The sequence below is a fragment of the Hordeum vulgare genome, chromosome 7H (genome assembly GCF_904849725.1).
Source record: "Hordeum vulgare subsp. vulgare chromosome 7H, MorexV3_pseudomolecules_assembly, whole genome shotgun sequence".
Classification (NCBI taxonomy): Eukaryota; Viridiplantae; Streptophyta; class Magnoliopsida; order Poales; family Poaceae; genus Hordeum; species Hordeum vulgare.
In genome coordinates this window covers 238,596,893-238,613,517 of record NC_058524.1, presented here as the reverse complement: position 1 = coordinate 238,613,517, position 16,625 = coordinate 238,596,893, and positions in this window count along the sequence as shown.

The window sequence follows — 16,625 nt, the reverse complement described above, 5'->3', positions numbered from 1 at the left end:
GCTTAAAAAGGCGTGTTCTCGTGATAAGAATCACAAAGATCTTAAAGTGCTTGGTGTGACTCCCATTGAATCTTTGTTTTCTTGTGTCAAACCCAATGATGATGGGCTGGATATGAATCCACCTTTGTTGAAAAACGCCCCAATGATTCGAAGTCCATCTATCTTGATGCTAAAAGCATTGAAAGTGGAGTAGAAGATATTAAAAATTTGAGTAGTAATGAAATTCCTACTTTGGATTTCAAGGAATTCAATTATGATAGTTGCTCCTTGATTGAATGCATTTCCTTGATGCAATCCATGCTAAAGTCTCCACACACTTATAGCCAAAACAAGGCCTTTATCGATCATATCGTCGAAGCCATGATAAAATCTCTTGAAGAGAAACTTGAGTTGGAAGTTTCTATCCCTAGAAAGCTTCATGATGAGTGGGAGCCTACTATCAAAATCAAAATCAAAAACTATGAATGAAATGCTTTGTGTGATTTGGGTGCTAGTGTTTCCGCGATTCCAAAGTCTTTATGTGATGTTCTTGGTTTTACTGAGATTGAAGAGTGTTCTCTTAACTTGCATCTTGCGGATTCTACTGTCAAGAAACCCATGGGAAGGATCAACGATGTTCTTATTATTGCAAATAGGAACTATGTACCTATGGATTTCATTGTGCATGACATTGATTGCAATCCTACATGCCCTATTATTCTTGGTAGACCTTTCCTAAGGACTATCGGTGCCATCATCGATATGAAGGAAGGGAATATTAGATTTCAATTTCCTTTAAACAAGGGAATGGAACACTTTCCTTGAAAGAAAATAAGTTTGCCTTATGAATCCATGATGAGGGCCACTTATGGTTTGAGCACCAAAGACGACGATTCGTGATTCTACCGCCTTGTGCCTAGATAAGGGCGTTAAACAATAGCGCTTGTTGGGAGGCAACCCAATGAATTTATTTGTTTTTCTTTCTATTTTGTTGCATCCACACTATCATAATTCTGTTATGATTGTGTCTTTTGTGTTTCTTTTTGTGTCTGAGCCAAGCAAAACCTTTATGATTAGTCTTGGTAATTGTTGTTTGATCCTGCTGGAAAAAGACAGAAACTTTTCGCTCATGAGATGATTTTTCATTTTTATTCAGAAAGGGATTTTGAGTTAATTCGTTTTGCTGCTGGTTGATATGCCTTTTGCCGAGTCAGTCGTAATTGTTCAGAATTTTTGACGTACCAGAAGTATACGAAGTATACCGATTGCTACAGACTGGTCTATTTATGATATATTCTATTTTTGTTGAGTTGGTTGCTTGTTTTGATGAAACTATGGTTAGTATCGGGGGTACTATCCATGGGAAAGTGAGAATACAGTAGCCCAACACCAATATAAATAGAAATCAAGATTGCTACAGTACCTAAAGAGGTGGTAGTTTGTTTTCTTGTGCTAGTGATATCACGAGTTTCTTCTTAAGTTTTGTGTTGTGAAGTTTTCAAGTTTTGGGTGATGTTCTCATGTACAAAGAGATAAGGAGTGGAAAGAGCTCAAGCTTGGGGATTACCAAGGCATCCCAACCCAAATTCAAGGACACCAAAAAGCCTAAGCTTGGGGATGCCTCGGGAAGGCATCCCCTCTTTCGTCTTCAATCTATCGGTAACGTTACTTGGAGCTAAATTTTTATTAACCACATGATATGTGTTTTAATTGGAGCATCTTGTATCTTAGGAGTCTTTTATTTTTGTTGTGTCACAATCATCCTTGCTACACACCTTTAGAGAGAGACATGCACTCATCGTGATTTTGCTAGAATGCTCATTGTGCTTCACTTATATCTTTTGAGCTAGATAGTTTTGCTCTATGTGCTTCACTTAGATCTTTTAGAGCACGGCGGTTTGTGACTTGGTTGTTTGCTTATGCTTTGAAAGTAGTCCCAAAGGTGATAGGTACCCAAAGAGGATACAAAAACCTCCATCTTCATGTGCATCGAGTAGAAAGAGGAGTCTTGATTCCTCTCAATTAGTTTTGAGAAGTGGATTTGGTAATACTAAGAGTTATGTTAGTAGGGTGTTGTGAATCTAGAAATACTTGTTTGAAGTTAGTGATTCCCGTAGCATGGACGTATGGTGAACCGCTATGTTAGGAAGTCGGAGCATAATTGATCTATTGATTGTCATCCTTTGTGTTGAGGTCGGGATCACGCGATGGTTAACACCTACCAAGCCTTCCCCTAGGAGTATGCGTTTAGCACTTTGTTTCGATTACTAATAAAAACTTCCGCAACAAGTATGTGAGTTCTTCATGACTAATGTGAGTCCATGGTATAGATGCACTTTCACCTTCCACCAGTGCTAGCCTCTCTAGTGCCACGCAATTCTCGCCGGTCGATAAACCCACCACATGCCTTCCTCAAAACAGCCACCATACCTACCTACTATTGCATTTTCATAGCCATTCCGAGATATATTACCATGCAACTCCCACCGTTCCATCTCATGACTTGTGCCATCACTCTCATATTTCCATTGCATGATCGTAAGATAGCTAGAGGGATGTTTCAACGTCATACGCCAAGCTAGATCGTTGCACATACCGGTACACTGCCGGAGGCATTTCCTATAGAGTCATCATCGTTCTAAGCTTTGAGCTGTGAGTAAATAAAAGTGTGATGATCATCATTATTAGAGCATTGTCCCATGTGAGGAAATAAAAAAAATAAGAGGCCAAAGAGCCCAAATAAAAAAAGAGAGAAAAAGAGGCCCAAGAGCCCACACAAAAAAGAGAGAAAAAGAAAGAAGAGACAATGCTACTATCTTTTTCCACACTTGTGCTTAATAATAGCACCATGTTGTTCATGTTTGAGGGCCTCTAGTTTCGTCATCACCATCTTCTAGTGGGAATCTTCATTATGTATATTCCAATGATGGGCTTCCTCAAACTGCCCTAGGTCTTCGTGAGCAAGCAAGTTGGATGCACACCCACTAGTTCTCCTTTTGAGCTTTCACATACTTATAGCTCTAGTGCGTCCTTTGTATGGAAATCCCTACTCATTCACATTGATATCTATTAATGGGCATCTCCATACCCCTTTGATATGCTGAGTCAATGTGACCATCTCCTCCTTTTTTGTCTCACAACCACCACCACACTCTATTCCACTTATAGTGCTATATCCATGGCTCACGCTCATGTATTGCGTGGTAGTTATAAAAAGTTTTGAGAAAGTAAGAGTGCGAAAACATTTACTTGGCCAATACTGGGTTTGTGCATGATTTACATTAGTTGTGTGAGGATGATGGAGCATAGCTATACTATATGATTTTGTAGGGATAACTTTCCTTGGCCTTGTTATTTTGAAAGTTCATGATTACCTTGCTAGTTTGCTTGAGGTATTATTGTTTCATGTCAATAGAAACTATTGTTTTGAATCTTACGGATCTGAACATTCATGTCACATGAAAGAAGTTGCAAAGGACAACTATGCTAGGTAGCATTCCACATCAAAAATTCATTCTTTATCACTTCCCTGCTCGAGGACGAGCATGAGTTAAGCTTGGGGATGCTTGATACGCCTCCAACGTATCTATAATTTTTGATGGTTTCATGCTATTATCTTGTCAAACTTTGGATGTTTTGTATGCCTTTTATATCTTTTTGAGACTAACTTATTAACTCAGTGCCAAGTGCCAGTTCCTGTTTTTTTCCATGTTTTTGACCCCTTTCAAAGGAGGATTTTAAACGGAATCCAAAAGGAACGAACCTGCCAAAAAGATTTTTTCCGAGACAGAAAAAGATCGGGAAGCCTGAGAATCAGGGCACGGGGCCACCAGGGACCCCACAAGACCCCTAGCCCTGGCCAGGGGGCCCGCACCTCCCAGGCTTGTGGGCACCCTGGGCCTCCTCTGCCATAGGTCTTTCGCCTATAAGTTCCCAAAAATCCCAGAAAAAATCAGGAGACCATCGGAAGTTCTTTTCTGCCACCGCAAGCTTCTGTCTCCGCAAGTTCCCATCTGGGGCACGTTCTGGTGCCCTGTTGGAGGGCGTATTCAGATACGGAGGGCTTCTTCAGCAAAACCATGACCTCTCCGATGATGCGTGCGTAGTTCACCATAGACCTACGGGTCCATAGCTAGTAGCTAGATGGCTTCTTCTCTCTCTTGGATCTTCAATACAAAGTTCTCCATGATCTTCATGGAGATCTATCCGATGTAATCTTCTTTTGCGGTGTGTTTGTCGACATCCGATGAATTGTGGATTTATGATCAGATTATCTATGAATCTTATTTGAGTTTCTTTTGATCTCTCTTATGCATGATTTCATATCCTTGTAATTCTCTTCGAGTTGTGGGTTTTGTTTGGCCAACTAGATCTATGATTCTTGCAATGGGAGAAGTTCTTGGTTTTGGGTTCATACCGTGCGGTGACCTCACCTAGTGACAGAAGGGGTAGCGAGGCACGCATCATGTTGTTGCCATCAAGGGTAAAAAGATGGGGCTTTCACCATTGGTTTGAGTTTATCCCTCTACATCATGTCATCTTGCTTAAGGTGTTACTCTGTTCGTCATGAACTCAATACACTATATGCATGCTGGATAGCGGTCGATGTGTGGAGTAATAGTAGTAAATGCAGAAAGTATCGATCTACTTTTGTCAGACGTGATGCCTATATGTATGATCATTGCCTTACATATCGTCATGAATTTGTGCGGTTCTATCAATTGCTCGACAGTAATTTGTTTACCCACCGTGATATTTGCTATTTTGAGAGAAGCCTCTAGTGAACACTATGGCCCCCGGGTCTACTCCACACCATATTTTCAGCCTTACACTTTTTCGTCGTTTCACTTTCCGCGTTCAGATCTCACTTTGCAATCAATCTTGAAGGGACTGACTACCCCTTTATAGCGTTGGGTGCAAGCTCTTTGTGTTTGTTCAAGTACTCTGGACTTGACGAGATTCTCCTACTGGATTGATACCTTGGTTCTCAAACTGAGGGAAATACTTACTGCTCCTGTGCTGCATCACCCTTTCCTCTTCAAGGGAAAAACCAACGCAAGCAAGTCTCCATCAACGTGTCAAATTCTGGCGCTGTTGTTTGAGAAGTAGCAGGCGGCCCTAACGAAGCCCACCACCGGACGAGGCGCAGGCAGAGCACTTATGGTATAGTTGCCCCCACATCAGCAACAACCTACTCGTGGGACCGATGTGCAGGACGAGATGTCCGATGCCTCAACGGACCCACGCCATAAGAAAGATCAATGTTAGGTCTTGAAGGACATGCTCAAGGACCAGGCCACTGACAAGCCAGCATCGGGAATCCCGACAACCGGCGTTACAAGGTTGTTTTCCCGGCGTTCTCCCGTAAGCTGCGGAAAGTCCGCTGGCCTTCTAGCAGAGCCTTCAAGACATAGCTTCCGGATAAATATGACAACAAGATTAGCCCATCGGGGTTCCTTGGCATCTACACCATAGCGCTGTAGGCTGCCGGGGGGCGTGATGAGGAAGTGCTCGCGAATTACTTCCCAGTGGCGCTCAAGCCCAAAGTGAGGAGTTGGCTGATGAACTTGCCAGAGGGGTCTATTTCTTCCTGGGCGGGTCTGTGGAACCAGTTCGTTGGTGCATACCATGGGGGTCACAAACTCCCGGGGCAGCCCAGTGATTTGCATGTGATCCCTTAGAGAGACAGTGAAACACTCCGCAAGTACATCGATAGATTCAGCCGTGTGCATCGGAACATTCCTGACATTCACCCTACCGCGGTGATCGATGCGTTCCATACAAACGTACGCAATCGTCGGATGCACGAGGAGATGAGCGTCAACAAGATATGGGATGTCTCTGAGCTCTATGCTCTGGCTGACAGGTGTGCACGGGCTGAGGAAGGAAGAAGACTCCCCAGAGAGGACGCTGGCATGGAAGTCGACTCAGACGATGATGACAATGCGTCGACCTCCAAGGGGAAGGGCCGAAAGTGCAACAAGAAGCGCAAGGGCAAAGCAGTTACACGTGTCTAAGGCGCCATCAGCTGCATTGCTGGCAAGAAGGCAAAGTTCAAGGGATCCGACAAGGATGTTGCAGCCTGCTCCGGAGATGACGAGACCGCGATAGTAGATAAGATCGGTAGGCCATACTGCAAGATTCACCTCACCAAGGGCCATGACATCACTGAGTGCCACCAAGTAGGACCGCTTGCCGAGAAGCAGAAATAAGAGTACGAAAGGCGTGACAAAGAGAAGGGCGAGGACGATGTAGGTGTATCCGACAAGAAGAACCATGGTACCCGCCGCGGCAAGGCCAAGCAGCAGAAAGAGCACCCTGCTCGAGGCTGAGACAAGAAATCCAATTATGAAGAATTGGATGACGCTGAAGATGAAGAAGGATATGATGGCTAGGAGTTCCAAAAGGCTGTGAATGCTATGTGTGTTGACAGAGTCTCATCTTTGCACCCCTCCCACAGGCTGCTCAAGCAGTGGGCTCACGAAGTTAATGCGGCAGAACCAACGACAAAGGTGACAAAACCCCACGAATGGTCCAACACTCCCATCTTCTTTGACGCAGAGGATCACCATGAACGCACCACTGCCGTCGGGTGTGGCCATTGTTGGTTTCACCAACAATCCACACTCACAGGGTCACAAAGATGTTGGTCGATAGTTGGGTTGGTTTGAACTTGATCTCGCCTGATGTGATCAAGCGACTACAGATTCCTGATAGGGATCTCAAGCCACCAGGGTCCCTCCAAGGGGTCAACCCAGGGAAGCTGTAGCCCAAGGGGAAGATAACTCTGCCGATGACGTTTGGCTACGAGCTCAACTTCAAGACACAAAGGGTCACCTTCAATGCCGCCAAGATGTCCCTGCCATACAATGGGATCTTGGGCCGATCATCACTGGCGATGTTCATGGTGGCAACCCATCACGCCTGCAACACGCTCAAGATGCCAGGGCCGATGAGCATTAACACCATCCATGCTGACAACAAGGACGTGGCACTCTGCGTCGGCAAGATATATCGGGAGGCAGTTGCAGTGTTTGCCATCAAGGCACTCGCTCGTGCTAGCAGAACTCCCACGAGTAAGAGGAAGAGCAAGAAATCTGGCAAGGACCCCAACGAGGACTCTCGGAAGCACGCCCTAGAGTGCTACACGCCCGTCGAGGACTCGCCTGAGACTTCTACCGCCAGGAGAAAGAAAAATAAGTGACCATCGCCAAGACGAAGCTAGTGGTTGCGCGGGAAGACGTCGAGGGCGGCACTTCCACCATAAATGCCACCCTCGACAACAAATAGGAAAGCGCACTCGTCTCCTTCCTGTGGGCGAATGTTGATGTGTTTGCGTGGAACCATCTGACATCACCGATGTTCCCAGGGAGCCGATCGAGCACCGCCATGTCGTTTGTCCCCACGCGCGCGTGATACTTGTGATCTGCGTTGGGTTTTCCGAGAAGAGGAACGGGATATCGCCACACAATGTGGGTAAGTATTTCCCTCTGTTATGAAACCAAGGTTTATCGAACCAACAGGAATGTCAACCACAACCGTACTTAACGGCTGCACACAAAAGAAAAGAACAACTTGCACCCAACACACGCAAGAGGGTTGTAAATCCTCTAGTTCTTGTTATTTGCAAGCGAGTGTAGATAATTGTAGATAGCAAGATAAAATAAAAACAAGTAAAAGGCAGTGATAACCTACAAGTATAGGGGATCACATCAATTTTCAAGGGTAGAGTATACCACCCAAATTTATTGATTCGACACAAGGGGAGCCAAAGAATATTCTCGAGTATTAGCAGCTGAGTTGTCAATTCATCCACACCTGAAAGACTTAATATTTGCAGTAAAGTATTTAATAGCAGTGTAGTATGGAAGTAACGGTAACGGTGACAAACGTAACAATAGCATTTTTGTAGTGATCGTAACAATAGAAACGGAAAAGTAACTTAGCAAAGATCAATGTGTGGAAAGCTCGTAGGCAATGGATCACTGATGGATAATTATGTCGGATGGCATTCATCATGCAACAGTCATAACATAGGGTGATACAGAACTAGCTCCAATTCATCAATGTAATGTAGGCATGTATTCCATATATAGTCATACGTGCTTATGGAAAAGAACTTGCATGACATCTTTTGTCCTACCCTCCCGTGGCAGCGGGGTCCTAATGGAAACTAAGGGATATTAAGGCCTCCTTTTAATAGAGAACCAGACCAAGAATTAGCACTTAATGAATACATGAACTCCTCAAACTATGGTAATCACCGAAAAGAATCCCAATTATTGTCACCCTGGTGGATGTGGATCATAACTCGTAATAGGTGTCTATAACTTGCAAGATAGGATCAAGAACACATATATATTCATGAAAACATAATAGGTTCAGATATGAAATCATGGCACTCAGGCCCTAGTGACAAACATTAAGCATAGCGAAGTCATAGCAACATCAAACTAAGAACATAATGGATACTAGGGATCAAACCCTAACAAAACTAACTCGATTACATGATAGATCTCATCCAACCCATCACCGTCCAGCAAGCCTACGATGGAATTACTCACGAAAGATGGAGAGCATCATGAAATTGGTGATGAAGGATGGTTGGTGATGACGACGACATCGATTTCTCCTCTCCGGATCCCAAATGAGACTCCAGATCTGCCCTCCCGAGGAAGAACAGGAGGTGGCCGCGACTCCGTATCGTAAAACGTGATGAACTCTTCTCTGTGATTTTTTCTCCGTGGATAGGAATATATAGAAGTGGAAACGAGGTCGGTGGAGCCTCACGGACACCACAAGCTAGGGGGCGCGACCTAGGGGAGCCGCGCCCTGTAGGCTTGTGGCTTGGGGGTGGCCCCACTCCGGTAGATTCTTTCGCCTGAATTTTTTATTAAATCCAAAAACGACCTTCGTAGATTTTCAGGTTAATCCGAGAACTTTTATTTCTCCACAAAAATAACACCAAGGCAATTATTGTGAAAACATCGCCAGTCCGGGTTAGTTCCATTCAAATCATGCAAATTAGAGCCCAAAACAAGGGCAAAAGAGTTTGGAAAAGTAGATACGTTGGAGATGTATCAACTCCCCCAAGCTTAAACCTTTGCTTGTCCTCAAGCAATTCAATTGATAAACTGAAAGTGATAAAGAAAAACTTTTACAAACTCTGTTTGATCTTGTTGTTGTAAATATGTCTAACTTTTGTTCAGATTTTCATCTCAGATTATAGACTAACCATATTCACAATAATATTTAGGTCTCAGATTTACTTATATCAATGGCATAATCTACTAGCAAGCAATAGTAGTAAGTCTCGGATGACAACAATTTAATCAAAAATCATAATACAATATGTAAACTGGTATCTCGCTAGCCCTTTTTGAGACCGCAAAACATAAATGCAGAGCACCTCCAAAGAACAAGGACTGACTAGACATTGTAATTCATGGTAAAAGAGATCCATTCATACTCATACTCAAAATAAATTGATAGCAAAGCATACAGGTGACAGGGGTGCTCTCTAACTGGTGCCTTTTTATAAGAAGAGGATGACTCTATTATAAAGTAAAATAGATAGACCCTTCGCAGAGGGAAGCATTGATTTCCAGAGGTGCCAGAGCTCGAGCTTTTAAAACAGAGATGAATCAAAATTTTGGGTGGTATGCTTTTATTATCAACATAACAACTATGAGATCTCAATATCTTCCATGCTAAATACTCCCTCCGTCCCAAAATAACTGTCTCAACTTTATACTAGCTCTAGTATAAAGTTGTACTAAGCTTAAGACAACTATTTTGGGACGGAGGGAGTACATTATAGGCGGTTCCCAAACAGACTAGTAAAGTTTTTACTCCCCCTCCACCAATCGATCACACTCCACGGTGGGCCGAATCCACGGGTACCGTCTATAAAAACAACAATCCTGGGGAGTTTTGTTTCATTAAATTTGATTTGAGTTTTGAGCATGGAACTGGGCATCCCGATTACCAGCCACTTTCTCGTGAATGATAGTGATTCAACACATATCTTGAGAATAACCCACCGAGCATGGAAGATACTGATAGCCCCTAGTCACTACATGAGCGATTCGGGCATACAAAGCAGAATATTTATTTGAAAGTTTAGAGAATGGCACATGCAAATTTACTTGAGATGGCAGTAAATACAGCATATAGGTAGGTATGGTGGACTCATATGGAACAACTTTGTGTTTATGGAAATGGATGCACAAGCAGTATTCCCGCTTAGTACAAGTGGAGGCTAGCAAGAGACTGGGAAGCGACCAACTAGAGAGTGACAACAGTCATAAACATGCTTTCAGATTAACCAACATTGAGTGCAAGCATGAGTAGGATATAAGTCACCATGAACATAAACATCGTAAAGGCTATGTTAGTTTTGTTTCAACTACATGCGTGAACCTGTGCCAAGTCAAGCCACTCGAATCATTCGGAGGAGGATACCATTCTATCATACTACATCACAACCATTTTAATATGCATGTTGGCTCTCAAGACAAACCATTATTCACTCCTAGATAATTAAGCATGGCATAAATAACTATAATCTCTAATGGTCATTGCAAACATGTTCAACCCATAACGATCTGAATCCAGAACGATGAGCTAATCATATTTACAAAAAGAAAATAGGTCGAGTTCATACCAGCTTTTCTCCATCTCTGTCACTTCATCATATATCGTCATTATTGCTTCTCACATGCATGACCGAATGGTGTGAATAATAATAATAAGAGTGCATGTGCATTGGACTAAGCTGGAATGTGCAAACAATAACTCAAAGGAGAAGACAAGGTAGTATGGACTCTCTGATAGATAAACGATAATGAATATGAGAGCCACTCAGCAAGTCATCGTGGTCTTCTCCTAATGACCCAAAGAAGAAAGAAAAACTATTTACACGGGAAAGCCCGCAACAAGCAAAAGAAGAACGAAAAATATTTTTGTTTTTTCTTTTAACACTACAACTAAACAAACTAGAAGGTAAAGCTTGAACTATTTTTTAGGATTTTCTCAAGGTTAATGAAACACACAAGAAGAAAACAAAAGGAAGAAATAAACTACCATGGATGGTACAAGGAAAAAGTATGAACACTAAAAACTGGAATGAGTATGTGAACATGAATGTAATGTTGGTGAGAAATACGTACTCCCCTAAGCTTAGGCTTTTGGACTGAGTTGGTCAAAGGCCATGGCTGGCCCGGATAATATCCAAAGTCATAGTTGGGGTTGTACAGGGCTGCGGCAGCTGCTGCCTGAACGGCATCAGCGAGGAGGCAAGCGGCTTTCGCCTCTCTCTCGTAATCGTCCGCCTCCTCTCGGGTTATAAAGTACCTTTGTTTTTTCTGAAAGTTAAAGATGGAACGAGCAGTAAGGGTAATATGGATAACATGTTGTCGGTGCACTAAAGACTGGGGTCCCTAGTGGCCCAGACTTGTGCATGGGCGCGAAGAGCCCCTGCTGGCAGGGCATGGCAGGACCCAGTCAAGATGCAACCCCTAAGATTATCAAGGCCTCGGCAAGCATGCCTTGGCGGGAAGATGACCAGGGCCGAACCCATTTGGTGGGCGTGATGAACCCACCAAGTACAAGACCGTGGCAAGCTCCCTCGCAGGGATGACGACTAAAGCCCTCGGCAAGCTCCCTTGCCAGGACAAAGACTCAAGGCCCCGACAAGCTCCTTGCCGGGATGACGGGCCTGGCCACTGGTGGGCAACCGGCCTTGCCATAGTGCCACCGCCCCCAAGTGCCAGCGCATTCCGCATGCGCCAGCGCAGCGTCCATGTGTCGAAACACCTGGATACGTGTCTTCACTAGCACATCGCCGACAAGGACAAGACGTGCATTAAATGCACCTGACAGCGGTAGATGGATAAGCACAACCCTAGGTTCACTGTAACTCCTCGTGAACCTACCACCGGGCATTGTAGGCGACCCCTTTGCCTATGAAAGGAGGCCTTTAGCTCATTTCGAAGGGGTTAGACTCTTTCGACATCGACCCATAAGACGGTCATCAACGGTCACTGTAACAATCAACAACAAAACGCTTAATATAAAGAGACAAGTAGGACGTAGGGTTTTACGCGTAAGAGGCCCGAACCTAGGTAAAAAGGCTTGCCGGGTGCTGATTGTTAGCTCTCCTCTTCACGTCACCTCTCCCCGCCCTATGATCACAAGGGTTTCACGTTGATTTCCATAGGTGTCGACCTCGCATCGCCGACATCTTCGGCACGCCAGGTAGGGGGTGTGGAGTTTTGCGCAAATCTGAGCAAAATCAGCACTAGATTCTTGGAAGTTTGGGCGCTGCGCCGCAGTTCTCCCGGAAACGGGCTACCGCGACGGACACTCTATTCTGCTACGACTTTCCAAGGCTTGCGCGAGTGCGTTGTTGCGCGAGCGTGAGGGAAGGAGGCGGAGGCTCCAAAGGCGGCACCGTTAGGCCGATGCGTCGCTCGGGGCCAACCCGCAGCTGTCGATTGCGTACCTGGGAGCTTCACAGAGGCTTGGGTGCATACTCCGGCGGACGCACTTCTGCAGAGTGATGCTTAGTCGTTGAGGATACGCCAATCGGTCCCAAAGCCCCGGCGCGCACTCTCGTGTAAGTGTTGTGCCCCTGAGAGTGTTGTATCGTCGCCCAAGATGCGCTCGGGGGCTCCGCAAGCACAACCTAGCAAGATAAAAATAAAGGGGTTACACCCTGGCCAACTTTTTCTCCAAACGACGATCGTGGACTGTCGGCAAGAAGTCTTTGCCGGAGAAAAAGCTGCCGGGAGCGGTAATTTCCTGCTTGCCGAGGACCGTGATGCCCCGACAAAAGATTCAAGCGCCATGCAACCACGGCGCGAGTAGATAAGTTTCAACTTTAAGGTTCAGATCTGAAGTAGTTAGATCCTCTGTTTTCCCTCTAAAAGTTTCTAATATTTGTGTGTGGAGTCTGCGCATACTGGGACCTTTCCAAAGATCAGTGCACCTTGTATTTGTTTCGAACCCGTTCAAACGACCTGAATGGCCACAGAGCGCCTTCAAACTGTTTCGAACCCGATCAACAGAGCAAGCCGCTACGTAGCGCCTGATTTCGTCTCAAGCTGCGCTCGGCGATTTCTATGGTTGCACTGAACGCGGCAAGGAGCCTTGCCGGTAGTTGCCGGCAAGCTCCCAGAAAATGCAAAGGCGGATCATACAAAGAATGGAATTGGAGAAAAGGAAAACAGTCTTTTCATTCATTTGTTTGGGATACTCTCAAACATATTACATGGATGATATGATCTACTATAACCTAGAACTATTGTCTTCGGCGAGGAACTATGCTCGTCGGACTAGAGTTCAACAAGACATGGAGCATGGCAGAGGCGTTTCAGGAGGTGGAGAAGGCCACTGCACGCACGACTCCTCACTCCGCGCATTCAATGCGCGGTGTCGGGAAAAGCAACTGCCAGCGGATCCAGCCATGAAAGCCCGTGCACCTCTTTGGGCCTGGCCCAACAATGCTTCGCATGCGTGTGTGGCCCCGGCCCGGGGGCTCTTATCGGTGCACTATAGACTGGGGTCCCTAGTGCGCCAGACTTGTGCACGGGCGCGAAGAGCCCCTGCCGATAGGGAATGGCAGGACCCAGTCAAGATGCAACCCCCAAGATTGTCAAGGCCTCGGCAAGCCTACCTTGCCGGGAAGATGACCAAGGCCGCGCCCATTTGGTGGGCGTGATGAACCCACCAAGTACAAGACCCCGGCTAGCTCCCTTGCTGGGATGACGACTGAAGCCCCCGACAAGCTCCCTTGACGGGACGAAGACTCAAGGCCTCGGCAAGCTCCTAGCCGGGATGACGGGCCTGGCCACTGGTGGGCAACCGCCCTTGCCACAGTGCCACCGCCCCCAAGTGCTAGCACATTCTACATGCGCCAGCGCAATGTCCAGGTGTCAAAACACCTGGATACGTGTCTTCACCAACACATCGCTGACAAGGACAAGACGTGCATTAAATGCACCTAACAACGATAGATGGATAAGCACCGCCCTAGGTTCATTGTAACTCCTCGTGAACCTACCACCAAGCACTGTAGGCGACCCCTTTGCCTATAAAAGGAGGCCCTTAGCTCATTTCGAAGGGGTTAGACTCTTTGGACATCGACCCATAAGATGGTCATCAACGGTCACTATAACAATCGACAACAAAACGCTGAATATAACCAGACAAGCAGGACATAGGGTTTTACGCGTAAGCGGCCCGAACCTGGTTAAAAGGCTTGCCGGGTGCTGATTGTTAGCTCTGCTTTTCACGTCACCTCTCCCCGCCCTATGATCACAAGGGTTTCAAGTTGATTCCCATAGGTGTCGACCTCGTATCGCCGACACATGGTGTCTATCAACAACTAGTCGATATAGGAGGTGTTGTTCATTTCACTTGACGAACTGGTAGCGCACCATAGCCTTGTAATCAAGAAAAAGAAGGTGGTAGCTCAATATCATTCTCTTTTATAGGTATCCTAAGATAATTGGCTACACGGGTGGCATAAATTCCAACAAATAAATCCCCGTCCTTAGCATTTTTGTGTAGCCTCCTAGCAATAATAGCTCCTAAGTTATATCGTCTATCACCCAGGACCGCACTGTTAAGAATACTAAGGTCACGTACACAAAGGTGGTTGCGCTCATGCTTACCGTTAATACATCTACCTATGAAGAGAGCAAGATAATGTATGTCAGGAAAGAGAATGCTCCCCAAGGTAGCGTGTGTAATATTTCTAGTTTCTCCCACGGTGATGCTAGCAAGAAAATATTTATAATCAGCTTTGTGAGGATCACTAAAGCTACCCCATTGTGGAATTTTGCATGCATGGTTAAAATCTTCTAGGTCCATAGTATAAGACTCATCATAAAGGTTAAATAGAACGGAATGCGTATTATGCTTGGATGAAAATTCAACCCTCCACACGAAGGAATCAGTGAGTTGATAATATTGCTTGCATTGGTATGAAACAAAATCTTCAAGGCCAGCATAAAATTCTTCCTTGAATCCAGCCCGGACCATGAATGATTCCAATGGCCATTCACAAGGCAGCACTTGGGCTTCCCTTGGGTGTTCAAGGTCGGGCTTCCATATCGCAAGTCTTGGGGTTTTCTTGCTCGAGGAACCACCTTGGTATATTTTCCTTAACAATTTTCTTTTTCTGAAAAATAAATCTGAAATTCTTAGTGACTCCACATAAAAATGAACAAAACTCAATCAAAACTTATAACAACTACTCCCACAAGTGCCTAGAAGCTATATCATTATGGGGACCCCGACTTACGAGTCGAGATCGCCGTGCTCAGTGACCCCAGAGATCAATGCTCACCGAACACAGATACCGAATAAAAGAGTCTTACATCCAAGTACCAATTATTACAACACATGACCAAATGGTCAAGTTCACAAGGCAGGGCCTAAGGACAAATCACTGTGATACACTAGTAGCGGAAAACATAGGGGCTAAGCGGGTGCCCATGCCATCAAGCCTACACCGACATGCAATCTGACTCGGAAGCGTCTTAGTCCACATGGGCGTCTCCGAAGACGTACTCATCTCCAAACTCGGGTCCTTCCATGTCTGGTCAATAGCATAACCAGTGGCAAGCCAATAAGTACTTTGAATGTACTCGCAAATAGCCCATGATATGAACAATGAAAGTGAAGGATAACAATATCATGCATCTTTGGTGTGATTCATCTTGGTGGAATGATCATGAATATGCATCGAGCTAAAGAATTACTTTTGAAGAACAATTTACAAATGTCAATATATCTGTCAAGGGCTGAACCATCCGGGTTCACCCTATATGCCAAGTCACCGAACTTGGTCATATCACTATTATCATAACAACACCTTTTTCAACACCACACACACTCACACACACTTGGTTTATGCAGAAATAACTGGACGTAGTTTAAGCAGGATTACCCAACTGTCCTTGACCATGGACACGATTATTCGAATAGTTTACACTCTGCAGAGGTAGTATGCTAGACCCACGAGATCCGGGAAACTTTCGTGTCATCCACGACTCGCGGTATATAACATACTCGAGGTAAGTACCCGATCGATGCCTTTCCCTTGTCGATACTAGACAAAGAGGTGCACTCGATTGGTACCCAGCCGACATGTTGTACATCTTACGAGCACCAACTCTGGACAATACCAACCATGCGGGGACCAACGGTGTGACTGGAACTCATAAAATGGCATAGTCGTCCTACCAGGCACGACCCCATCACGAGAGTGACCACACATCACTCCCGCCACTAGTAATGTGGCTCTCTGCTAGCACCGACCACAGTAATTAACATAGCCCCATCCCACAAGGGGTAACGTGGTCATACAGGTAAGGTTGGGACAGTCGACACATCATAAATCTAATCCCATATCCGAAACCATACTCACACAAATGCCGGGTGCATCACTTCACCAAAAGTGACCACCTAACTCATCATCACCCTCGGGCATTAGTGGCACCCGACGGGGTTTTCATAAACTCTTGCTTTATGTCATCAACATGCTCATGATAATACTACTTCTATCTTTACTTGTCAACATGGTATTAGCATGACCCTCAAGGGGTAGGGTCAAGCTCAATGCATGTGCTCCGGGG